Raw genomic sequence first — 17,485 nt, 5'->3', positions numbered from 1 at the left:
GTAGAGATGTTCACTTCTCCATAACTTTCCAATGATTGAGATACATCATCTTTACTACAACTAAATGATAAGCTCGCCACTGTCATAAACAAGACATCAATTTGTATTATTCAGTGCATATGGTTACTTCAATTTATTCAAAATGCATATAACAACGAATATTGATTAGTTAAGCAAGTCAAAGAAATGATTAAATGAATCACAGTATAAAAGCAAGAGCGATTTGTTATGTTTTTTATACTATGCATAGAGTTATTTACCATGTCAATAAAATAAACGATTTAGCGTATATGTGTGTTGATGATAGTGATTCGCGTGACAGCGATTTAATTATATCTACGACATTGTAAAGTGATTTCAATAGAAATCGCTAAATAAGCAGCGATTTGAATACGCAAATCGCCACCGCAAGTGCGCAATAATGTAAATTCCACCCGCAAATGTTTTAAAATCATAATACAAATATCTTATAAATCGTTATTGCAATTTACAGTGTCTTAAATAAATCGCTATTGCGATTTATAGTGTCTTCAGCAAATTGCTATTGTGATTTATAGTGTTATTCAGCAAATCGCTATTCATATCACGGCCAATTTGTCGGAGGTGTATCTCCCTAATCGGATATTGTATTTCTGATCCGTAAATAGAGGTGTCTTTGTGATTGAATCTAGTTTATTTCTATCAATTTTTAGTGATTTATAAGGTTATTTCATGCCCCATTTTGATTAAAAATTAGACCCCTATCATTCTGCATTATTTATATTGCACAGATTTCAGTCCATTTTCCTAGAGTCATATCTCCCCAATGGGAGATCATTTTCCAGATCTATAAAAAAGGTTGTCTTCCTTTATGTGTCTAGTTTATTCCTACCAAATTTTATAAATTTTTATTTCTATTTGTTATTGTAATTGTGTTAAAAATCAAAACTGGTTAGAGAACTTCAGGTTCTGTAATAGGTTCATTTCCTGAAACTGAACGGTGACTTCCCGAAGTCACCATTTCTAAACCAGAACTGATTTTCCCATTCTATAACTTGAGAAAGTTTCTTAATTATGTTAGGAAAACTCTTCCATAAATTTGATACAATTTGAATTCGTATGATCTCTAAAACATTATAATTACAGAAGTCTGTTCACTTTTTCTCAAATTCTTGTTTTTGACAAAAGGCCCTCAATTTCGAATTTTCCTTCCATGATTTCTCAAAAATCTTCAATCTTAAATGGTTTTTAGATAACTCCAGAGTGTTCATAACGATTATGAGCATTTTGATACATCATTTATTTTATTTTGCTTAATTTTTCTTATTTTGGAGCTTGAAAGGTTTATTTTGGATGATTTCCTTGAATTTTCCAATATTGAAGGAAAATTCGACTAAGCCTACATTTATTACTAATATGTTTGCTCAATTTTGCAGGTATTTTATTTTTTTTTGTTATTTTTTTTTCCAGTTTTTGTATTCTATTCAAGGATTGTAATTAAATAATCAATGAGAATTTTTAATTTATTCTTAATTTAGGAATGAATGAGCATTTAGTTTAAGCTTAATTTCATGATTACCTTGTTCTATTTCTTTTTATTTTATTTTAAATACACAATGGAAAAACATGAATGGCATGTGCATCATTCTAATAAGAGGTAAATAACCTTAAGTAAATGATTCACATTTATGGCCATAGTCAAAATGTGAACAATACTTAAGATTTTTATGTCATGGGATAAAATTTGACCTCTACTTCTGGTCCCTTTTGAAAATCATCATACTTATCTAAAATAAATTTTCTTTTCTTCCTCTATCAGAATTTAAGATATAAATTAATTTGAGATATATTTGTGGCCATAGTCATGAATATATTCAAAATTAATTTTGTTTTAAATCCTATAAAGGCCCAAAAACTTAGTTTATTCTTTGTTAGAATTCAAATGAAGATTAGACTAGAATATATTTGTGACCATAGTCATGAATATATTGAAATTTAATCTTTGTTTTTAATTCTATTAAAGAATAAAATTTGCTTTTAATTCTAATTTCAAATAAATTCTTTTAATGCATTCATCAATTAAGATAGAATTGCATCATTATTTTCCATCTTTTTTAAATTATTTTAAGTTATTTTCAAATTTCCAAGTGATTTTTAAAATAAGTTTTCAAAAACAAATTTCATTTCTAAATTCAAAGTCATTTTTTATTTTCAATTATAAATTCAAAATTATCTTTTTATTTCATTTTTCAATTTCATTCAATTTGAAGCTTCTATTGGAAAGGCTTCGCCTTTCCACAAAACTCTTTTTTTGTAAGAATTAATTCACTTGTGCATGGCCTGAATATAGCCCAAGGTTCTATCAAATCTTGATGGGTGCAAAGTACACATAATGGTGCGCATCCATTCCCGAGTTAAAGCGGAGCGATTTCCCCGTCCATGAGGAGAAGTGCTGCTAGAATTCTAAAAAGATGCTCACCGAGCTTAAAGGAAACGCACGCTTCTTCGAATAAAGAGAGGCAGTGCTGTAAAAAAATTTGATGAAGCTCAACCAAACTCAGAAAGAGTGTAGCATGTTACTCCATCATGTAGAGGAGGTGTTGCCCATATTTCGTCAAGTACTTTCTACAATGTAGAAAGGTTTGACTCACTCCTGCCGTCGAAGCAGAGGAAATATTGTCAAAATGGTTGGCAGAAGAGCTGTCGAAACCAGTTGAATGTTTTGATGATGCCATGTTCTTGGAAAACTGCCAGAATGGCCCGTTTCCATGTTTCGCCTATAAGGGCACTTTATTCATAAGAGCCTCAGAGCCAGAGTAGTTGTTGCGCCTTGACTAGGCCACTACTCGTAAGGGTCGCAGAGCCAGAGTAGTTGTTGTGCCATTAATAGGTCAACTGCTTATTGCGATGATTCACGCCAAGCATCTGATCTGTTGAGATTGAGTCGTATGCATGCTCATGGATACTGTCATACAACTAAACTCGTAAAGGCCGTCGTGTCAGAGTACGTTGTCTACCCAAAGGAGGTGAGGTGCTCGTGATGGTCGTAGTGTTGAGAGCTTAGTTAAGCATGCATATGAATCAGACTTAAATGTCACATGAATCCCATGGTTGGTGCCCATGTTAGGGGGGATTACTGAATGGGGTCGGGTACATATATCCTCAGTGTGGGATACACTGGCTTGTTCGAATGGCAAGAACATATTCGACAAGTAATGGTTAGACCGACAGAATCCTTCAAGACTAACGCTCATCATGGCAGACGGTGATGGCACAGCCCGAGTGACATGTATTTGATTATAAACCTGACAGAGTTCAATGGGACCTCGGTCACTCAAGGGGTTTGAGGTCGTGATTATCCTTAAAATCTAAGGATTGAACCCAACTACTGCAAGTAGAGGATGCATCTGAACCGGTCTGTTAGGGTTCTCCCAGTACGAGTTTACCACCCTAACATGGATGAGGTTGTGATCGTTGTAAAAATTTTCTCTTTTCCCTTTCTTCCCTTTCCTTTTTAGGGGAAAAGGCAGAAAAGAGAAGAGAAAATTTTTGCAAGGTCTCACTTGACCTTTTGAAAAAGATCTTTTGAAATTACTCGCCTCTGTTTTGAAATTTTGCAGAAAAAATAGAAAGACGAGATTCGCTCATCGGTACGAGGCTCAACCGTTCTTGGCGCCTTTACCAAAGGTAATTGAACCAAGGATCGAATTCATGCCTTTGCTTTGCCTAAATTTATCTAAGTGATTATTCTAAGTCCTAAATGCATATTGAATCAAGCTTGTGCTATGATTTTGAACTTAAAAATATGTATGCTTTTGGAAATGCTTCAGAAATTTAGAGTTTTCCAAGTGATTCTGAAATGGATTTGAAAATACCTTTTTAGGAAATGACTTCAGAAATCGATTTTGATTTGAAAAATCAAAACTTGAAATGAATTTGAGTTGAACATTTGAAATTGAAGATTTTGAAATTGAATTCAAAGTTAAGTTTTGGAATTTTGAAATCTGAATTGATTTGAAAGAGGAAAAGTCGAAATTGGAGTTTAGTTAAGAATTGAATTCAGAAATATGACTTGAAATTTTGAAATTGTATTTGAAATTTTTACGATTTTAAAGTTGAAAATCAGAATTGGATTTGAAACGTGAAATTGAACTTAAACTTCAAACTTAGAATTCGAAGTTTAAATTTTGAATTTAGGATGGAAATCTTCAATTTTAAAAATCAGAACTCAATTTGAAACTTGAAATCAAAGTTGAAATTGACTTGAAATCAGAATTGAAATTTGAAAATCGAATTTGAAATTTAGAATTGAAAATGGAATTTAATACTGAATTGAATTCGATTTTTATTTTGAATTTTGAAATTGTTTTGAAAATTAAAGTTTAGAATCTAAAATAAAGAATTAAATGGAATTTGGAATTGAAATCTGAATTTTGGAAATTGAAATGAATTTTTGAAATTGAAACATGAATTTGAAATAAAAATTTAGAATTCAAAATGGAATTAAACTTTGAAAATTAAATTGGGAATCAAAAATAGAAATTGAGATTCGAAAATGATATTGAATTTGGAATTTGAAATTCAAAGTGAAATTCGAAATTGAATTTTAGAATTAAATTCAGAATTTAAGTTTGAAATTTTAAAATTGGATTTGAAATGAAAATAGAATTCAGAATTTAGAATTTTGAAAGAAATAAAGACTTGAATTTAATATTAGAAATGAAATTCAAAATTGGAATATGAAATTTGAAAAATCAGAAATTTAGAATTAAAGTCAAAATTTTGGAAATTAAAAAATAGCTATTTGAAATAGGATTTAAAATTCAATGAAATTGAAAAATAAAAAATAAATTTAAATTTATAATTGAAAATAAAAAATGACTTTGAATTTAGAAATGAAAATTATTTTTGAAAACTTATTTCGAAAATCACTTGGAAATTTGAAAATTACTTGAAATAATTTGAAAAGGATGGAAAATAATGATGCAATTCTATCTTAATTGATGAATGCATTAAAAGAATTTATTTGAAATTGGAATTAAAAGCAAATTTTATACTTTAATAGAATTAAAAACAAAGATTAAATTTCAATATATTTATGACTATGGTCACAAATATATTCTAGTCTAATCTTCATTTGACTTCTAACAAAGAATAAAATAAATTTTTGGGCCTTTATAGGATTTAAAACAAAATTAATTTTCAATATATTTATGACTATGACCACAAATATATCTCAAATTAATTTATATCTTAAATTCTGCTAGAGGAAGAAAAGGAAATTTATTTTAGAGAAGTATGATGATTTTCAAAAAGGGACCTGAAGTGGAGGTCAAATTTTATCCCATGAAAGATAAAAATCCTAAGTATTGTTCACATTTTTACTATGGTCATAAATGTGAATCGTTCACTTAGGGTTATTTACCTCTTATTAGAATGGTACATGTGTCATTTGTGTTTTTCTATTATGTATTTGAAATAAAATAAAATAAAATAAAAAATTGAACAAGGTAATCATGAAATTAAGCTTAAACTAAATGGTCATTCATTCCTAAATTAAGCATAAAGTAAAAATTCTCATTGAGTATTTAATTATAACCCTCGAATTGAATACAATAATTGAAAAAGAAAATAACAAAAAAAATAAAATACCTACAAAATTGAGCAAACATATTAGTAATAAATGTAGGCTTAGTCGGATATTCCTTCAATATTGGAAAATTGAAAGAAATCATCCAAAATAGGCCTTTCAAGCTTCAAAATAAGGAAGATTAAGCAGAATGAAATAAATGTTGTATCAAAATACTCATAATCGTTATGAAAACTCTGAACTTACCTTAAAACCATTTAAGATTGAAGATTTTTTAGAAATCATGGAAGGAAAATTCAAAATTGAAAGCTTTTTGTCAAAAATATGAATTTGAGAAAAAGTGAATAGACTTCTGTAATTTAGATGTTTTAGAGGCCATACAAATTCAAATTGTACCAAATTTGTGCGAGAAGTTTTCTAACATGATTAGAAAACTTTCTCAAGTTACAGAATGAGAAAATTAGTTCTGGTTTAGAAATGGTGACTTCGGGAAGTCACCATTCTGTTTCAAGAAATAAACCTATTACAGAACCTGAAGTTCTGTAACCAGTTTTGATTTTTAACAGAATTAAAATAACAAATAGATATAAAAATTTATAAAAATTGGCAAAAATAAACTAGACACATAAAGGAAGACAAATTTTTTTACAGATCTGGAAAATGATGAGATATGACTGGGAAAATGGACTAAAATTTGTGCAATATAAATAATGCAGAATGATAGGGGTTTGGTTTTTAATCTAAATAAGGCATGAAATGACCATAAAATTACTGAAAATTGGCAAAAATAAACTAGATTCAAAGACACTATTTTTTACGGATCAAAAATATGATCTTCGGTTAAGGAGATACGCCTCCGGCAAGTTGGCCCTAATTTGAATACCGATTTGCTAAATAATACCATAAATCGCAATAGCGATTTATTGAAGACATTGTAAATCGCTATTGCGATTTACTGAAGACAATTGTAAATTGCACAACAATTTGGTAAAAAACACTGTAAATCGCAATTGCGATTTACTAAAGAAAATTATAAATCGTAATTGCGATTTATTGAAGAATGTCACAAATTGAATAACGATTTGCTAAAGAAGACTACCAATCGCAATGGTGATTTGTCGAAGAACACCACAAATCAAAATAGTGATTTGCTAAAGAAAGTAGCAAGTCAAATAAATTAAAGCTGAAAGACACTGCAAATCGAACAACGATTTGCTGAAGGATGTTGCAAATCGAATGACCATCTGATTTGTACTATAAATCGCTACTCTCTGATTTGATTTCTACTGTAAATCGTTAATCTCTGATCTGATTTCTATTGTAAATCGCTACTCTTTGATCTGATTTTTACTGTAAATCGCTACTCTCTGATCTAATTTTCTTTGTAAATCGCTACTCTCTGATCTGATTTCTACTGTAAATCGCTACTCTCTGATCTGATTTCTATTGAAAATTGCTACATTTTGATTTGATTTTTGTTATAAATCGCTACTCTCTTATCTGATTTCTATTGTAAATTGCTACTCTCAAATCTGATTTTTACTGTAAATCGCTACTCTCTGATTTAATTTATACTGTAAATCGCTACTCTCTGATTTAATTTATACTGTAAATCGCTACTCTCTGATCTGATTTCAATTATAAATTGTTACTCTCTTATCTAATTTCTATTGTAAATCGTTACTCTACTCAGTTTGACGTTGTCACCATTATCCTTGTTGTAAATCGTTATTCTCTGTCTACTCAGTTCGACGCTTGCACCCTGGTGTCATGTTGAACAATAAACAGAATGCTGATTTTTCTTGTTGTTCAACTATTTCTCATGAACAGACGACGACAAAGGGTACTCCAACGATAATAGATGACAACGACGAAAAAATGCTCCAGCAAAAGCAGACGACGGCAAAGGGTTCTCCGACGACAGTAGACAACGACAAAGGGTGCTCTGGTGACGGCAGACGACGATAAAGGGTGCATCGTCAATCGAGGCTCCTGTTACAGCAGATGGTGCATCGTCAAAGGGTGATCTGGAATGTTTAGGGAGACATATTGTGAGGGGCTCCTGTTAAAGCAGAAGAGTTTACTCCTTAGGGCCAAAATGATGATGATATTAACCCTTTCTGGCAAGAGGGCATTTTTGGGTCGGGTATGATCCGAGTGACCAAAAAATATGAACTTCAAATAGATCACAATCTAAGGGATCTGATCATTTTTTTTATATTTACAAGGAGAAACCGTTTAGAGACCTAACCCCCGCACTGACTCTGGCTGCCATACTTATGATTAGTGTCCTGACAGCATAAAACTGTGCAGGCTTACTCCTTGCCCAACGTGCGAGGTTATTTGTTGGGTTTTTTTTTTTGCCTTTTTAAAAAGAACATAAAGGGGTGGAATTATTTTTTAAGATTGGGAACCTATTCATGAGTAGGTATTATTTAGGTAGTAATTGATATATTTCTAGTCATAATCATGAAATATTTGCAATTTCATGTGGACAAAGGTTAAGTAAAACTTATGGAGCATTCGACATGTCGTGAGTTCATGTTTGAAGTTGGTCATTAGTGTGTTGATTAGTTACTTTTCTGGTTATGTCGATTGGATTGTAAGTGATTTTTTCTTCTTCTTTGGTCATCAAAAAAAAATCTTGGAGTGTACATGTGAATGATGAATGGTTGTCCTCTCTCTCTCTCTCTCTCTCTCTCTTTATATATATATATATATATATATATATATGTGTGTGTGTGTGTGTGTGTGTGTGTGTGTGTGTGTGTGTGTGTGTGTGTGTGTGTGTGTGTGTGTGTGTAAATGATGAACGGTTGTCCTCTCTCTCTCTCTCTCTCTCTCTCTCTCTCTCTATATATATATATATATATATATATATATATATATATATATATATAAGTTCTTTCCTATAAAAATATAGCCGTTTGGAGTTAGTGAAGGCTTTTTTTTCATTTGATGTGGCTCCCCATTTGTTTTTAATGGCTCCATTTGCCAATAATGGTCCCAAGAATGGGGTTGTAAGTCGTTGATTGAGTTGGGTCCATTTTTTTTTTCTCACCCACTCTTTTAGTGTACCGAGTTTTAAAATCAGCACACAAATTGGGTATAAATGTCACCAACATGATTCACCCTCTAAGTTGGTTGTGGATATGATTAAAATATCAGATTTGTATATAGTATGGTTTTTTTTTAAATGCCTCACAATTTACTAAAATCCTTCCCATGCCCAAATTTCATATTCTTCACTTTTTTAAGGTATTTTATCCTTCACACAAGTAAACTTGTTGACGTTGGTGCAATAGATATGTACACTATCTGAAGGTCTCAACATTTCAATGAAAAGGAGATTTGCATAAAAACTTCACAGACATGATGAAACTCACATAAAGTATTTGCGAGCATCCTAACTTGAATCCTAACACAAGAGATTTGCATCTGAAATGTGCAGATCCTCTTATATTCACAAGCCTGATAAATATTCTAAAATTTAAAAGATTGAGCTCGACAGGTTCGCTCCATATATTTGCAGCAGTCCTGGCATTCATGCATACATCATACCATCTTCCTTTAACTAAAAACTCACATAAAGTTAGGACGTATGTCCGCAAATGTATGCTCGACCTTTGCAAATGTCTATTGTGAATGTCCTTACCTTCTCTTGTTTTCTTATTATAAGTTTGTGTCAAATATTTTAGTATGTCACAACCTTCTTACAAATATCATGTGAACCTCCTTTAACTAAAAACTTGCATAAAGACTAAAAGTACATATGTCTCACATTCCTAAGTATGTGTTGTGAATGTTCTTACCTTCACATGTTTTCTAATTGCATATTCGCATCACACAATTACGGGTGTTATGATCTTTGCACAAATATTATATGAACCTCTTTTAACTAAAAACTTGCATAAACTCTAGATGTACAAATGTGTGTTTGACATTCGCAATGTGTGCCTGACATTCGCAATGTGTGTTGACATTCACAATCACCTATTACTAATGTCCCCAATATTTTGCACTCTGATTAGACCTTTGCAAATACAATATGGCCTCCACAAATGTAGTATGACATTCACGAAGAAAAAACTGTGAACCTTATTTAACTAAATACTCCTCACGTATGTACACAAATGACTATTGGCATTAACAAATACATGTGAATGGTGTACCTTTGCATGTTTGTTAATTCATATATAAAGCTATTGTGATCTTTTTTCCATTTTTTGTTTCTCGTTAGAACCATGTTCCTTTTCTCTCTAGAACGCTAACCCTTTTTCTCTCTTTTTTGGCGACTCCTATGAAATCATCTTGAAGCATTTAGACGAGGTTGTGTCATCCTTTTTGTCAACTTTATCATCTTTCGGTTTGGTCAAAAAATGAGTTATATATATTATTTATTTGCATTCTTAAGTTTTTTTAGATATATATTTAATATGACCTGGTAGTATTTTTGTTTTGTTGTTGTCGTGGATGGTTTAAGTTTGTTTGGTTGTGTTTTATTCAATATTTAACACTAGATTTTTCGTTTAGGATTTACTATGTTTAGAGTAGTATATATATATATATATATATATATATATATATATATATATATATATATAATTTATGATTATTTTCTTGTTTTTTATTAAATATGTGATGGTTTTGTCTTGGAGTAATGGGTTTAAAGTTGACTATACACAAATATTCAATTAGTGTGATAGTGTTGTGGTTGACTTTGCACAAGCATTCAATAAAAGGTTAGGGTTTTTATAGATAGTTGGTTTTGAGAGTCGTTTTTGTAGGTAATTGTGTTAATTGAATGCATGAAGGATATATGAATGGTCTTTTTGTCATATTATTTTTATTAGATAAATGATATGTTGTGTGATTGGTGTAGGCAGTTAATGATGGCTCTTGAAAGGGTTAATGCACACTACCGTAGCATTGTTCACCATAATTGTTACATCTATATTGGTCTTCAAAAATGATAGCTTTATGAAATTTATGACTTTGATGTCTCATAAAACCAGATATATGGAAGAGTTATTAAGCATCTGGTATAGTTCTTCTCCAAATGCATATAGCCAACAAATATGAATAGATATTTTGGATGATGATGATATAGAATCGATGTTATTTATTGGTAATATTTACTTAGATGCTCGCAAAGTCAAATAAGGAGAAGTTGCTTTAGCTTCATCTATTGAGTTCAGTCCTTTGATGAACATCCAATTGTCCCAAACATTGGGTGGCATTGATGTTCTTAACATGCACACGTACACGGAGGGCATATAGTTGCCATAACCAATTAGGAATATAGATGTTCGACATGTATGCAATAAAGAACTTCTATGAACAATTGATAGTGTACATGATTAGAAGATCAATGCAAAGGATGTGGAAGCTACACGGTCTCCTTACTGCATTGTGATGCGAGCAATAAAAGTGAGCAAGCTCCACTTGCAAGACTTGCCCAAGAAATCATCTAGCTAAAGTAGAACACATCCCTTTAATATTGTTGAAGAGAGAAGGGTCATCAAACCACAAAGTCTTGCGAAATGAACAACACAACAAAGTCTTGCGAAAGATAGCAACTAGAACAATGAACACCACCACAAAGTCTTGTGAAACGTATCATACTGCCTCATTGAACTAGGTAGCAACATATGTTGATAGGAAAAGAGGAAAAGTATTAGGCACGAGTCACTCCCTTGTGACTCTAGGCAATAGGGAGTGGAGGAAGAAAGCACTATTATAACAATGAAACTCAATTAAGCAACAATTATTGCATACACCCTTGATGTAGAAGAAGAGCTTGATTGTAATAAACTTCACCACAACTCACACTTGAAGTATGTCATGTCTCAATCAGTTTATCATGGATTGACTGGTGAGGAACAATGCAGAGAACTTGATGTCTTCAGGCTAAAGATATCAGGAGAGATGATCAATCGAGACAAAACAAGCTAAAGCGACCAACATAAAGAATGAAATCACTAAGTTGAAGTAGCCAAGGATGATCAACCCCAGGAGGCAAAAAAGATCTACATCACAACCAACAACAACAAACGCTTCTCATACCATGAATGTTTTAATATGTTGTTTAGATAAATGCATGTGTTTTGTAGGTGGCACCAAGTTGGGAGGCAGTGAGATAGACAACCCAATTGGTTGTAATCTTGGAGACTAAATCAAAAGGCAAAGAATGCGCCAACTAAGATGGTGTATGTTCTTATACCAATTTTGGGTGGCAATGACGAAGATCAAAATTGGTGAGCAAGCTCTGATGTCAGTTTTGGGCAGTAATGACGATGACCAAAATTGGCAAGTAGGCTATGATATAAGTTGTCACAGGAAAAAAGTTACCCTTCCTTTCATTGCGCAGAGATGGTGCTTGGCGAACTCTTTGCAGCATAATCAGCACACAACTCGCTTTAGAAGATATGAAAAAGCTTTGAGTGACGAGATATGTAAACCTTAGATAGTGTGAAAATGAATTTGAGGTCATGCATATCTCATCCACACTTAGCACAGCAGAAATCTTGAATATGCCAAGCTGAGAGAGTCGAAAGCTTAACAATGTCAATGACTTTGGTGTAAAATTCTTTTGAAAGACAGGGTTTGACATCTGGCCCTTGAACCACCAGGAGGTGCTCCGTCCTCCTTAGATTAAGTGGCAAATTTGTTTACGCATAAAAAAGTATATAAAAAACATTGCACATTGCAGCGTCCCACAGTGCTTTCAATATTAAAGGCTGAAAAAAAGTAATTTATATATATATATATAGAGAGAGAGAGAGATGAGAGCAAAGTTGAATGCCTTGTCAGACGAATCCCCAGCCCATGAACACACACAGGATCAACCACAAAAAAAACACTCAAAAAATGTGATAGTTGCTCCTCATGGTATGATTCGAGTGACCAAAAATTTGAACTTCAAATGGATCCCAATCTAAGGGATCTTATCTAGAAGTGTTGAATCTTGACCCGAAACATGCCATAAAATCGGATTTTCTAAATAAAATAGAAAGAATTTGATTTTTTAAGATATATGAGTTTCACTAAACCAAGTGCCATTGAATAAATCGTTGTAATGTTCGGCCTTCATAAATAAAAACTGAAGAAGTATTTAGCGTTGTGTACTTTGTAAATTATGATTTGCTTTCAAGAGCTTTGTCTTCCTATCGCGATTTGTACGTATGAAGGCCATGTCCTATTGCTATTTGCTTGATATCGATTGGCTTGCAATCAGTTATAATTCTTTGTTGTAACGTAACATTCTATAATTATATAATTCTTTCTATAACAAATCGCGATTTATTTTTTATAGAAGAAGTGTTCTATCATGATTTATACAGCCACGGACATAAAGCAAGAATGATTTGTCCTATCGCGATTTTCTTTTACGAGCTTTGTCTATATGAACGATAAGTTCTATCACGATTTACACAATAATTGATCCATAAAAGGCAGAAAAAAAAAAACAATAAATAAATCGACATGATGTTTAGACTTAGTAAAGTACAAATCGAGGTAACTTCATAAATATAAATCCTTTTACAACTTAATACTGATTTAAGTTTTATACTAAAACAATATTTTAGTAACAGTTGCAAATCGATATAAGTAAATCGCGATATTACATATCGATATTGTTCACAAAGACAAATAAAGACATATCGTTATCGCGATAACTTTATAAATACAAATCGACGTGATTTACAACCATATTCATTTACAAAAAATATGGGTATTTAGTTACAATACATCCTGACAAATGGTTTGGCTTAGATACAATACATGACGATCATCATCAAAGAAAACAAACATCATCATCAACATCACCCCCACGTCCAAATAGTGATGTGCTTTGAATGCATTTCAGGTGCGCATGAAATCTAGCTTGCTAGTTCAGAAAGCTTCGAAGCAGAGCTGATGAAGCTGCAGAATGTATGGGATCTCATCATCATCGATATGTTTCTACAGGCAGAGTTGATGGACCCGCACGACTGAAACATATTTGTCATGAAGTATATCGAAGATTAGGGAGATATTTTTTCAACTGCGAAAGATGGTTTGCAAACGATGGAGGGTCTGGCGGTAGGAATAGATCAAATAGATGGTCATCAGCATCACTCCTTGTCTATGATGCAAAATATATGTGCTTGCTTCGGTATGGTGCAAATGATTATAGATGATTATGGTTCACTTCTATAGGTGCATCATTAGTACAGATGTTGACTTCTCCATAACTTTCCAATGATTGAGATGCATCATCTTTACTACAACTAAATGAAAAGCTCACCACTGTCATAAACAAGACATCAATTGTTATTATCCAGCGCACGTGGTTACTATGATTTATTCAAAGTGCATATAACAACGAATATTGATTAGTTAAGCAAGTCAAAGAAACGATTAAATGAATCATAGTATAAAAGCAACAGCGATTTGTTATTTTTTTATACTATGCATAGAGTTATTTACCATGCCAATAAAAGAAACGATTTAGCGTATATGTGTATTGATGATAGTGATTCGCGTGATAGCAATTTGATTGTATCTACGACGTTGTAAAGTGATTTCAAAAGAAATCGTTAAATGAGCAGCGATTTGAATACACAAATCGCCACCGCAAGTGCGCAATAATGTGAATTCCACATGCAGACGTTTTAAAATAATGCTACAATTATCTTATAAATCAATACTAGAAAACACAAAATATCTTGCAAATCGATATAAATATTGTATAATATATTACAAGTCAATATGACAATTCAGCATAATAGCTTACAAATCGATATTAATAAACAAAACAATATCTCACAAATCGGTAACATGTTACTACAACCACGATTTACGTTATATTGTATATACTGAGTGAATGGACGATGCCGAATGGGATAGAGGCCCTCTCTTGCATCTGTAACCAAGCATTCTTATCAACAAGTCCCAGCATCTTACAAATATCTTCAATTTTCCAACCCTCGAAAAGCCAACATCCACCTCCAATAACAATACAACGTCTTAATGGCACTCACGATGACATACGTTCTTCAATAACAGCATGATGACATGAAAATTTACTCACGATGCCCTAATGGCACTTGTTGGAATGTTTGTGCTTCATTGCTTTTTTTCATACTGCCAAACAAAAATGAAGAAGAGAAGACTGTAAAAAGAGATGGCCGACAAATCCCCCTATGATGCCCACCAATGATCGAACCAGTCGATCAAGTTATAATTATCTCCATGAGGTAGGAATGAAACCGGGAATGTTTTGTAACACAAGGCAGGAACGAGAAGGCGGCAATGTGTTGTAACACAAGCTAAAAACCAAGGCGAGAACCTGGACTCGCGGGAATGTGCAAAGCTATTTATGGGAGGACATTTCTATCGAATGCATATCTATATTACGAGAAGACATTTTTGTCAAACGCATATCTATCTTTTTTATATGTAATTTATCTTTTTTATATGTTATTTTATTATAAAATCATCATGGGTAACATTGGCATATGAATTATCGTGGGTCCCAAGATATTCTCGCATACACACCCGAACACACGAATTTGTGTTCGGGGGTGAAGACACAACACTCTCTCCTCACCACCAAAATCACCACCATTGTGGCACTATCATATCTTTCTTTTTAATTCCACCAACAATATCTCAAGTACTAAAATACTAATAGTAGAGATGCAACCAAAAAACTTGTTCACGGTGCCTTTGAAGTATCTTGTTATGTGTTCCGCTCATCATAGGTGAGTAGCTTTTATGTGCACTTTAGAGTTGACATCCGCATCAACCATGTATCTCTTCCAATACCACTGTTGTTTCCATACCTTTTCAGTCATCTCATCGATAGGAAACCTTTTAGTCTCTGGCTAAAACAATAGCACAAAGAGGCCCACGACGATGATCCAAGCAGCAAAGAAGTAGAATATCCCAGCACGCATCTGTCATATCATGGAAAGGAAGGCCAGGGCTATAATGAATGTGAAGAGCATGTTGGAGCTCACTGCAAAGGTGTCACCTGCTGCTCTTGTTTTCGGGGGAAAGGGCTCATTGGGTACGAGCCAACCTAGTGGGCCTCAAGACCAAGCAAAGCAGGACACAAAGAGGCATACTAGAAAGACCGCAACAATTGCTACATTGTGGTCTAGGGAGTTTGTGGACTTGATATTGATCCAAAGGATGGTCCCTATTGCACCCTGAAACGTAGAAACATGTATGGTTCAAAGCCAAAAATTGTTTTTGGCATGTGAAATTTGGCATAGAGAGTTTTTTTTTGTTCTTTCCAAGGACATACACAATTTTGATCAATGGTAGATCTTCATTTATTGGATTGATAAAGAGAGAGATGACAGTAATGTTGAATGCCTTGTGAGACGAATCCCCGGCAATGAATTTCACACATGATCAGCCACTAAAAAAAATTCTCAAAAAATGTGATAGTTCCTCCTAATGGTAGAAAGGTGTGGACAACATTAATTTTCAACCTTTTGGTACTTTTTTTTTTAATTCATCTTATAAAGGTGACCTTGTTGGTCTGTTTAGTAGAAATAGGGTTTTGAATTATCTGATTGTGACATGTGAACAGGTTTTTTATAAGGCCTAAAAAATCAATGGTTTAAAAGTTTAATAACGTTAAAACTCATAAAATCATAATTTTCATTAAAAAAATGGGAAATGATGTTGATGACCTTCATTTTTATTTGAAATACCATTGCTAACAAAAAGTTAAAAAATATAATGAACATAACCAATTTACTGTTTACTTGATATTTTTTTCCTTTGTCACTCAAAATTTTAGGCATTTGATTTTTTAGACAACTTGGTTCCTGATTTCTCCTGGTGACAACTGACATGGTGCCTTATTTTTTGGGGCAAAAATTACCTTGTGCTTGATTTTTTCAGGCAATAATTACATAACCAAGGCATCTAATTTGTTTGGCGATAAGATGGTAACTGTTAGAAAAAAATTAAGCAGTCATGTTTGGCATATTTTGATTAAAGAATTGGCCATGTTGGACGTATTTTTGTAGTTTCGGACAAAATAAGGAATGGTGCCAAAAGTAATTACCATCAAGGTTATTCAAAAAAAAAATTCTAAAAGTCAATTCCTAGCAAATAGATTGCATTGAACACATTTTTTGGTTAGATTGCGCATATTTAAATAAATATATAGGCAAAAAAGTTGCGAGACCAGGAATTTCTTGAATTAGGATTACCACCACGCACAATCTTTCTTTAACTAAAAACTTATAAAGTTAGTATGTATGTCCGTAAATGTATGGCCGGCCTTCACAAATGTCTGATGTGAATGTCCTTACCTTCGCATTTTTTATTCTCATTTACAAATTTGCATTAAATGATCTTTATTAGGTCGAGGAAGAAGAAGAAAAAAAAAAAGCCACCCAATCAAAACATTTCTGAATTCTGAAACACGATGTTGAGGTGGTTGTGGTTTTGATTCCAGTATTTAGAGCCCAAGACGATGTGAATCCATCTTGAAACTATAGCAATTCTTTGAAGATCCCAAAACAAATGCAAGGGTGTTTTTGTAATGTCATAACTTCAGGCATTCCTGCATAGCCCTCTATCCAAATCATTGTTTTCTATACCACGATTGGCCTTGCATCGATTTTCAAAATGATTCATGGAATCAGCCAATTCCGATTTTGAATTGAATCCATTTGAATGAGCCAGTTTTCAACCAGGGGTTCAGTGGTGTCAATAGTTGATAGATTCCGTTTAGCAAAAGGTGGTTGTGGAGTCCATGAGACATGATGTTGTTCATATTGGTCGGATATGGTTAATTTTAATTCAGTGAAACTTTTCTTTAAGCTAGATAAATTTTGTTGCAAATGGATCCTTAAAGAATGTAACTGTGTTCCAAGGCAACAAACTAAATTAGGGGTTTTGGGC

This window comes from Nuphar pumila, chromosome 10 (genome assembly GCF_984573655.1).
Source record: "Nuphar pumila chromosome 10, dmNupPumi1.hap1.1, whole genome shotgun sequence".
Taxonomy (NCBI): Eukaryota; Viridiplantae; Streptophyta; class Magnoliopsida; order Nymphaeales; family Nymphaeaceae; genus Nuphar; species Nuphar pumila.
This window is presented reverse-complemented; position numbering follows the sequence as displayed.